The sequence below is a fragment of the Cornus florida genome, unplaced genomic scaffold (assembly GCF_030987335.1).
Source record: "Cornus florida cultivar Cherokee Brave unplaced genomic scaffold, ASM3098733v1 CherokeeBrave_3.0.0_Hap2_Chr04, whole genome shotgun sequence".
NCBI lineage: Eukaryota > Viridiplantae > Streptophyta > Magnoliopsida > Cornales > Cornaceae > Cornus > Cornus florida.
Window position 1 is genome coordinate 83,026,580 of NW_026775574.1, and position 9,721 is coordinate 83,036,300.

General features: G+C 39.1%; 1 pseudogene; it reads right to left on the reverse strand.

The window, feature by feature from the left end:
* Positions 1-3,301: 3,301 nt before the first annotated feature.
* LOC132305766 (small nucleolar RNA R71) lies at positions 3,302-3,400 on the reverse strand (annotated as a pseudogene).
* Between the last annotated feature and the right edge of the window lie 6,321 nt (positions 3,401-9,721).

Below are 9,721 nucleotides of genomic sequence, written 5' to 3' on the forward strand. Positions count from 1 at the left end.
CATTCAAGAACATTCATTCAAGTGCATCCCAAGAGAGCTTTTTGCTCTACCATTATATAGAGCTTTTGTTCTGCATTTTTTCCTCATCATCTCTCATACATTTCATACTTAGAGTTTGAGCTTCATTTGACTTCATATATACTCTATTGTGAGGTTTGATTTGTATCAGTTCTTGAGAGGATTTCTTGTACTACAAATTCTATCTACAAATCTGCTGTAAGACTAAGAGGAAGAGTTTCCCTTAGCAAAGAAATTGTAAGGGCTGGTGTGGCCTATGTAAAACTAAGAGAGGTGGTCTCTTAGCAAGGATATTGTAAGGGTTGGTGTGACCCAAAGGAAGACTAAGAGAGGTTTTCTCTTAGCAAGGAGTTACTTCTAATCAAGGTTTGCTCTCCACCCGTAAGGAGAAGCTATATTGGATTGGGAAGTCTCAAGAGGGATCTTGAGCCGAGGAGTAGGAGTTTTCTGAACCTCGCAAAAATCGCCGTGTTATAGTTTGCAATTTCTCTTTCCTTATCTCTTTTATAATTGTGCTATAAATTGTTTACTTTCATATCTTGATTTCATATGTTGATTATTGCACAATAGGTTATATTGTTAATTAGAAATTGTATTTCTATAAATTACGAAAATTGGCCAATGACTCTATTCACCCCCCCTCTAGAGTCAATTCTTGAGTAACATGTCCTTTTCCTAAAAATATCTCCCAAAATATCTCAGATTTGTCTTTTCCCAAAAAGCTCAACCAGTTGGATCGATCCAGCCTAAGTTTGATGGATCTCAACCAGTTCGATCGATCCAAGTCCAAGGTTCGATCGATCGAACTTCCTCTAGTGCGAAAAAGTTAAATTTCCATCTCATTGAAAGTTGTCCTTTATCCAATCATTAGGGAATATAGTGTGCACTACCCCAGGTCATTTTGGGTGTCATTTGATCTACTTATATAAGGATAATGATTGTTTTTTACAAAGAGAGCCAATATCATTTTCATATCATCTCTTGGATAGCAAGCTTAGAGGAAGAGGAGGCTAGAGACACTATTGGAGTTCTTCATCAGCAAGGAGCAGATTTTAACCATGGAGTTAGCCCTTGAGGGTTGGAGTAACATCACCATGAGTGGCTAGACATTCTCTTGGGGCTAGAGTTAGCCCCAAACATGCTTTTTATATCTTAATCTTGTGTATGATTTATGTGGTTTAATGCTTCCAATTGATCATTTCATTCTATCCATATGTCTATGTATGCTAGAATAGATGTTCATGTGGTTGTCTCTAGATTTTGCGTTATTGATGCATGTCTATGTGTATTGATGGTATAGATTTGGAGATTGTCAAAACATAGTGCTTAAATGAATGCTCTTGTGATTCTCTTGATGGTTCATACTTATTCCTTGATGGATTATGCCTCTCCCCTAGTTTATTTTCATGCTAGTAGTGTAGATGTAGTGTAGTTGTAGTGTAGTGTTAAATGGGAGGACAATCCATGCTTGTTGTTTGATGATCCAAGCTTTTGAATGCAAGTAGCATATGTCTCTAACCTTGTGTTGTATTTGGATTGTGAGCTTAATGAAAGGATTAATGACTTATTTTGATCTATTGTGCCTTTCACATGTTGTTTAGACAATATATGTTTCATTGCTTAGATATATTGTGCCTTTCACATGATGTTTAGATAATACATGCTTAACTAGTCATCCTTGCTTGTTGAATCAACCAAACACACACACACACCAATATTGCAACACACCATTTGCCCTCATTAGTCACTTGTCAATGGTATAGAAGTGCATTGCTTGGTGGTGATCTCAAAACCCCAAGATCTCTCTCTCTCTTAATTACTCTTAATTGCATTCTTTTGTTATCACTTAGTTTAATTTAGTTGCTCTCTAATCAACCAACGAATTGTTTGATCACTCGACCTACTACCCCTAAGAGCGATTCCAGGACCTTATTCGATCCTCACAATCCCTTAGGACCATCCCTACTCGTCCTAGCTATATTTATAGTGAAGGTAGTAGTGGCCTCTATAAATGTAAAACTCTTGGCCTTCCCCTTAAAATGCACACACTCTCTTAAGCTTGACGGTAGTGCGGCAGACCGATCAGTTTTTGGCGCCGTTGCCGGGGATTGATTGATTTGTTTGGCAACGTTGGATTTGTGGAATCAATTAGGATTAGTACTCTTTTGATTGTCTTTACTTTATTTTTATTTTTCTTTTTGGTTACTTATTGTGTTGTTCTTACTTGACTAAGTGCATTGTTGGAGAGGAAGCAAGCAAAGGAACATTCAAGTTAAGCAAGCAAGAAAAAAAACTAAAAATTCTAAAAATTTGCGAAGCTAAGCTTTAAATTTGGAGTTGAAGTGCTAAAGGACCTTTGTGAGACTTTCTTTACTCAATCCCTTAGTTAAATTGTCGGCCCGCGTGGAGGCTTGTTTTTAAATTGTTCTTGCATCATTATTGTTAAAGCATGGGAGTATGAATTAAGTGTTTGTGGAAGAAGTCTAATTGCATTGTTGTGAAGGCATAGTGTTTATCATTCTTTGTGCTTGTTGTGTTTTGCATTGTGCATGCATGGACATCGTTCATTGAGACCCACTATTGTCCTTCTTGATTTGCATCTTGAATCCATCGTTAGAAATCCTAGGGGAAGAGGAAGTTCAAATAGAACCAATCTATCAATGGATAACCATAATAATGATCATGTTGAAGACCTTGGTCACATAGACCAACAAGGTATCCTTTATCCCAATGTGCACAATGAGAACATACAAGTACCATTAGGCATGCCTAGGCTATACATTCACCAACCACCACAACAACAAGGCCAAGCTCCATATGGAATGCCAAGGCCAATATATGCTCCACAACCTCCCATCATCAATCAAGGAATTCAAAACCAAGGTGTTCATGTTACACCTCAAGTAGCTAATCCACCTCTTGCTTTAAGAGACCATTATGTGCCTAATGAGTATAATGCACCTACATGCATCCAATTGCCTCCATTTAGAGCACATTATTATGAAATTAACCCACAAACCATTCAAATGCTTCCTAACTATCATGGACTTCCAAGTAAAGAACCTTACAAGCATTTGGATGAGTTTCTTGAAGTATGTTCCACCGTAAAATATACGGACATGCCAGAAGAGGTTTTAAGACTCAAAATTTTTCCAGTCACCTTAAAAGATAAGGTAAAGTATTGATTTAACAATCTTAGGCCTTTTTCAATCACTTCTTGGGCAGAAATGCAACAAGAGTTCTTGAAGAAGTACTATCCGATTTCAAAGACCAATCCCATGAAAACCTCAATTCGAGAATTTTCACATGGGGATGGAGAAACGTTTCATGAGGCATGGGAATGCTTCAATGAATTGCTCAGGAAGTGTCCACATCATGACATGCCCAAATGGCAATTAGTTCAATATTTCTTTGAGAGCTTATCGGACAACTATAAGGGTATGGTTGATGCTTCCATGGGTGGCTCATACATTGATAGGCATGAGGATGACGTGTGGCGTCTTTATAAGAGCATGAGTGAAAATTCTTTGCATAGAACACTATCATCCAAGAATGGTAGAAATTCACAAGGTAGGAAGAGTGTTGGCTTACATCAAGTCGACCATTTAAATGAAATAGCCGCCGAAATGAAGTCTTTATCTTAAAAGTTTGATCAATTTTTGATTAACCAAAACTCGGTGAACCAAGTATCTTCCTTCCCTAACCATTCTCATCATACATCAAATGAAACATGTATGACTTGTTCTAGTGTTCTTTATTCTACTTCTCATTGTCCTGACGGACAAGTGCAAAATGAACCTAATGAACAAGTCAATGCAGCTTTCGTGAACCAAGGGAACAATCCTTATGGTACTCACTATAATCCAAGTTGGAGGAATCATCCGAATTTCTCTTAGAAAAACCAATGAAAGGGCTCAAATCCTTCCCAAGGCGGTTTTCAAGGGAAGTACATTCCACCTCCACTTCAAAACCAAGGATCCCAAGGTTATAGACCTTATTAATCACAAGGGAATCAATTTGCTAATTCTCATTTTCTCAACCAATTTTATTCCCAAAGTAATACTAGAAGTCCCGCCTTTGAAGAAAAAGTTTTAAATGCTTTGGGCACTTTAGAGGCTAACACACAATTGTTTCATTCTCACTCTTAATCTATTGCGAAGCTAGAAACCCAAGTAGGGCAAATAGTAAGCACTCTCAATGCAAGAGAGAAGGGAAAGATGCCTATTAATGCCCCACCTAAGCAACAATGTGTTATGGAAACCCATTCCTCATCGGAAGGCCACACCATTGAATATGTTAATACCGTGACTACCTTGTGGAGTGGTAGGATTGTGGACAATCAAGTTGGAATGTCCAATGAAGAGAGTGAACTGGTGCAACCTCAAGTTGTCACCCATCCCATTTCACATCCCATTCCTCCTTCATTGCATATACATGATCTTGTGAATGAGAAAGTCTTGAAAAATGTGTTTGAAAAAGAAGTTTTGAAAAATGATGTTGAAATTTTTTTGTTGAAAAATGATTTGGAACAAAATGATTTAAAAACTTCTTGTGTTGAAGAGAGTTCAAAAGAAAATTTTGAAAAAGTGTTTGAACCAAAAGTTCCATTTCCGGATGCTTTAAAAGAATCCATTTCAAAAGACAAGTAAAAGGGAAAAACCAATGAAATTATGGAAATGTTTAGGCAAGTGAAAGTTAATCTTCCACTATTGGATGCAATCAAGCAAATTCTAGCTTATGCCAAATTCTTGAAAGACTTGTGCACCCAAAAGTGGAAGAACAAGAGCCAAGCACCAAGAAAAGTTGTTTTGACCGAGTAAGTAAGCTCAATTTTGCAACATAACACTCTTCCAAAGTTTAAGGACCCCAGTTCACCCACTACATCATGCATTATTGGTGATCATATCATTAATCGGGCGCTTCTTGACTTAGGAGCAAGTATTAACCCTCTTCCATACTCGGTTTATGTCAAATTGGGCCTAGGTGAATTGAAACCGACGTCGTTAGTTTTGTAACTTGCCGACCGATCCATTAAGAAGCCTAGAGGTATAATTGAGGATGTTTTGATTAAAATTGATAAATTCTTCTTCCCATTTGATTTCGTTGTCATTGACACGGAACCGGTCCCCAATCCTAAGAGCCAAATTCCCGTTATCCTTGGCCGTCCTTTCTTGGCAACTGCTAATGCCAACATTAATTGTAGGACAAGGATAATGAAGATCTCATTTGACCACATAAAGGTGAAGTTGAATATCTTTAATCCCATACCCAATTCATTTGACAAATATGAAGGAGAGGTTAATGTTGTAGATAAATGTCATGATCTTCAATGTCAAGGAAATGAGCTTTTGTGTAAGACCAAAACTTCCAAAGGATCATCTTCAATCTTACATTCTAAAAGTCTTGTTTCAAATTCTTGCTTTGAAAGGGCATGGAAGCCCAAAGGTTGTGATTGCATAGACAAAGGATCAAAAGTTTCTTTTAAGCTTAATCCAACAAGTTCTTCAAAGAACTATTTGTTGGGTGGAGTTCAAATCATCTATCACCCCAATAAGGAGTGGATGCATTATAAGATCTTTGATCCGGATTAAAAGATCCCAATGTCTTGCTAGAGACGTTAAAGACTAGCAAAAGCATTTCGTAGGGTGTCAAAACCCTATTCCTCCCTTATTTCTATCTTTCATTTCATTTCTTGCGAAGTCTAGATACTTGTTTTTGGTTCATATACATTGAAAGGAACTTTGGTGAGGATTGCATGAGCTCTCATGTCATTATTGAGCATTCTACATAGTTCGATCGATCTCAAACTTGAGTTCGATTGATCGAACTCCATTTTGCATCCAACACTTAGAAAAATTTTGACTTGCAGAAACCTGCATCCAAATCACCTCTTTGTCCCATCTTCGAACTTATTCTTAAATCGATCAAGAGACCTTCGATCGATCCAACTTCAAAGTTCGATCGATCTCATGATTCAACACTTAGAAAAATTTTGAGCCTACATCAACCTGCATATTTCACCTCTCTGTCTTATTGATCGAAACATTCCAAGATCGATCTGAAGTTCTTCGATCGATCCAACTTCCAAGTACGATCGATCTCATGTTCCAACACCTAGCCAAATTTTTAAACCAGAAACCTGCATATTTTTGCTCTTTGTTTGATAAATCGAACTCTTGTTTCGATTGATCTCAGTTCTCCATTTCATTATTTTGATTTTGTTTTGACTTTTCAAATTTTAAAAATCCAAAAATATTTTCACTTTTATTTTATTTTCATTTTATTTTATTTCTCAAAAATATTTTAAAAATACAAAAAGATTTTGTTTTTATTGATTATTCAAAATAAATAAATAAATAAATAAAAATAAATAAAAACCAAAAATATTTTATTCTACTTTATTTTACAATTTTTAATTTTAATTCTAATTTTTAATTTTAGTTTTGTATTTTTCAAAAATTTCAAAAATCCAAAAATACTTTGAAGAGAGTTCATCAAAGTTCGATCGATCTCAGTTGAAGTTCGATCGAGCGAACTCTGTCGAAAATGTTTTTAAAGTAGACCTGGAGGGTCTCAAGATCGATCATTTAGATCGATCCAACCCTCTAAGCCCTTACTCCCTTCATCGCCGCCGCATCTACTCTCATCTTCCTTATCTCTGGCGAGTTCTCCGACAAGATCCAAGCTCACATCTACCTCTCTCATCTCGGATTTCTTACCCACTCTTCGCATCCACTTCTCTCCCTTCGATTTGGGTAAGATCCGAGATCTCACTTATGATTTAAGCTTCAATATGATGATTAGATGCTTTATATGTTGCATTATTGCTTTATACGTGATTGAATTTCCATTTTGAAGCTTCAAAGCATTGAGTTTCCATGCATATATATATGTGTATATGCTTCGTATATATATGTATGTGTTTGATCTATTTTGGGAGGATGGGCCTTGATTGGGTGATGATATTTGTTGTTTTGTCGTGTTGATGGGCCCACAAACACGTTCGTGTAGGCCCTATGCTTCCAAAGTCACAGATCTGTAACTGTTTATATTCATCGCACAGTTCGATCGATCGAACTTGTACCTCAGATCGATCTTAAGAGATCGATCAAACTTATGTCTCAGATCGATCGAAGTTGTGAGATTGATCTCACTTATTTCTGATCGATCTAACTTTTGTGATCGATCTCACTTCTTTTTCTGATCGATCGAACTTCATAGATCTCACACACACACTTCATTTTTCATATCTTATGTTCATGTTATCTCATATATGCCCAATGCTTGTGATATTCCACATTGGATGCATTTCATACTTACATTGTTTAGCTTGTTTCATATCCTGCCACTTACATAGATTCATGTCGTATCTGTTTTGTCTATTTTTTTTTGACATACATGTTTCTCTATTGTGCTTAAAATTTCTTATTCTGGCACTAACTCCCATTGCAAGTTTTTCTTTTTCTTTTTGCAGGCCATGGTTAAGAGGAAGACCGTTGCCAACAGGCAACACTGGGCCCCACCGACACATTAGACCATGGATAGAGGAGCCAGCAGAGCCTCTCATGCACAGGAGGAGCCAGCACAGGCTACCCCACCTCAGTCACCATCTCATGAGGCTGAGGATGACCATATACCATCCACCTCTGCGGCTCATCCTGTATTTACTCCATCACCATCTCCACCGTATGCTAGAGCTGAGCATTCACCTATACCAGCTCAGGCAGCTCATCTGGAGCGTGATAGGCCCGCGCCTAGATTTGTGCATATGGCGGTCAACCATGAGTCAGTGTTCGACACGGCTTTCTTCTCTAAATCAGTGCTGACCCGATCCACTTACCATGACATCATTCAGAGGGGCTTGGCAGCTATTCTTGCCCCAGTCACAGAGCCGGTCTACCCGCGGCTGGTACGGTTGTTCTACCAGAACCTCCGACCATCCCCGCGTACCACAGTAGAGCTGGTCACTTCTATAGATGGCCATCAGATCACCATCACAGTGGACTCACTAGCCCGCTCTTGCCACTGCCCACACCGCTGTCCTCCAGAGTTTCAGGACACATACCCGAGGCTATACAGGCCTTTTTACGATGACATGGAGGTCTTTCTTACAGGTCACCACGCCGCTGGCGAGACCTTCGCCACTCGGACATTCCTTCCAGATGACCTGTGGTTTACTGATTCTGTGCTCTTTCGGAACATCTATATAGCCGGGCACAAGATTCAGCGGAGGGGCGATTATCTAACAGCCCTCTACGCCTTCTACACCGGGCACTGGGTGTCCATTCCCGCGCTCATTTGGAGTGTGATAAGGGAGCTTTATGATGAGTACATCAGCAAGGAGACGCCCGGACGGGCTAAGTCTCTTCCATTCAACCACCTCATCACCTAGATTTTGATCGATTAGCACTACCCTATTCATCCTCGGGAGCACCCCGAGAGAGGTTCATGTCACTTTCTGAAGAAGGACTGGACTAAGAGCTACAATGCCATTATTACTAGACTGCAGGACCACGCAGTAGTGGCTGCAGAGGAGCTAGAAGCTGAGGAGGAGGCACAGGCAGAGGCAGAGGCAGCAGCAGCAGATCCTGCAACGGATAACGTACCAGTCGATCCAGCTGCCGAGCATATAGATATTGACTTAGAGCGCCCTGCAGATGACACAGAGCAATATTCTCCAGCTGGGTCACCCATTCACGACCAGGAGCAGACTCAGGAGTTTTCTTCTGACTCTTCTATGCCTGAGGCTCCAGATCTGACCCCCGACTTTGGAGTACGTCTGCAGATGCTTGAGGATGCTGTTGTTGCCATACGAGCTGATCTTACAGCCCACAGAGTTGATTTTGCTGCCTTCCGCACGGATGTCGCGACTATGTTTCGAGATCTATCTAGAGAAATCCACGTAACCCGACCTGCCCGTCCTACCTCATCCTCTTGAGTTCCCAGTTCCTTCTATCTTATGATCCCTCTCTACTATTGATACTTTATTTTTGTCACTGTACAGTACTATTATTTTTACAGCCGGTGTGTCGGTTTTGATATTTTTGTTGTGCTTGCACTTTATCTATTTCATATCTCTATGTTTGACTCCATCAGGTTTCAGGACCACCCTTATACCTCTCTCATTCTTTATCTGTTTAACCTATTTACACTTGCATGTCCACTGTACACTGATTATCCCATTTTGTTATCTGATGAGTTTATCCAAGTGCCAATTTTCTGGACCACAGTTCATCCCAAGTTTGGGGGGGCCATGCCACCCACTTCGGATACTTTAATCCCGATCATTTTATGCCTTAGTTGCACCGGTATACTCTTTCCTTTGTTCTCTTAGCATATTGAGGACATTGTGCCATTTAAGTTTGGGGGGAATGGTGCTATATAGTGTTAGTTTTAAAATTCAAAATTTTGAGCATGATTTGTGTATTTGAGAGATATTTTTATGATTGGTCCATATCTAACTATGATTTTGATCTTTTGAGGACTATATTGCTTAAAATTTAAAAATTGCTTGACTTGAGAGTCCAATACTCCTTGTATGCCTTGTGGATGCCATTTAGGAGTAAATTTTTTGAAAGATTGATATCTTGCTTGCACTTGTGGTCCACATCATCTTGATTTTGTGATTGTTTTGAGATTCACTCTAGTATTCTACACTAGCACAGACGCACATTAGCATTTATTTGTGGGGAACATGTTTTGT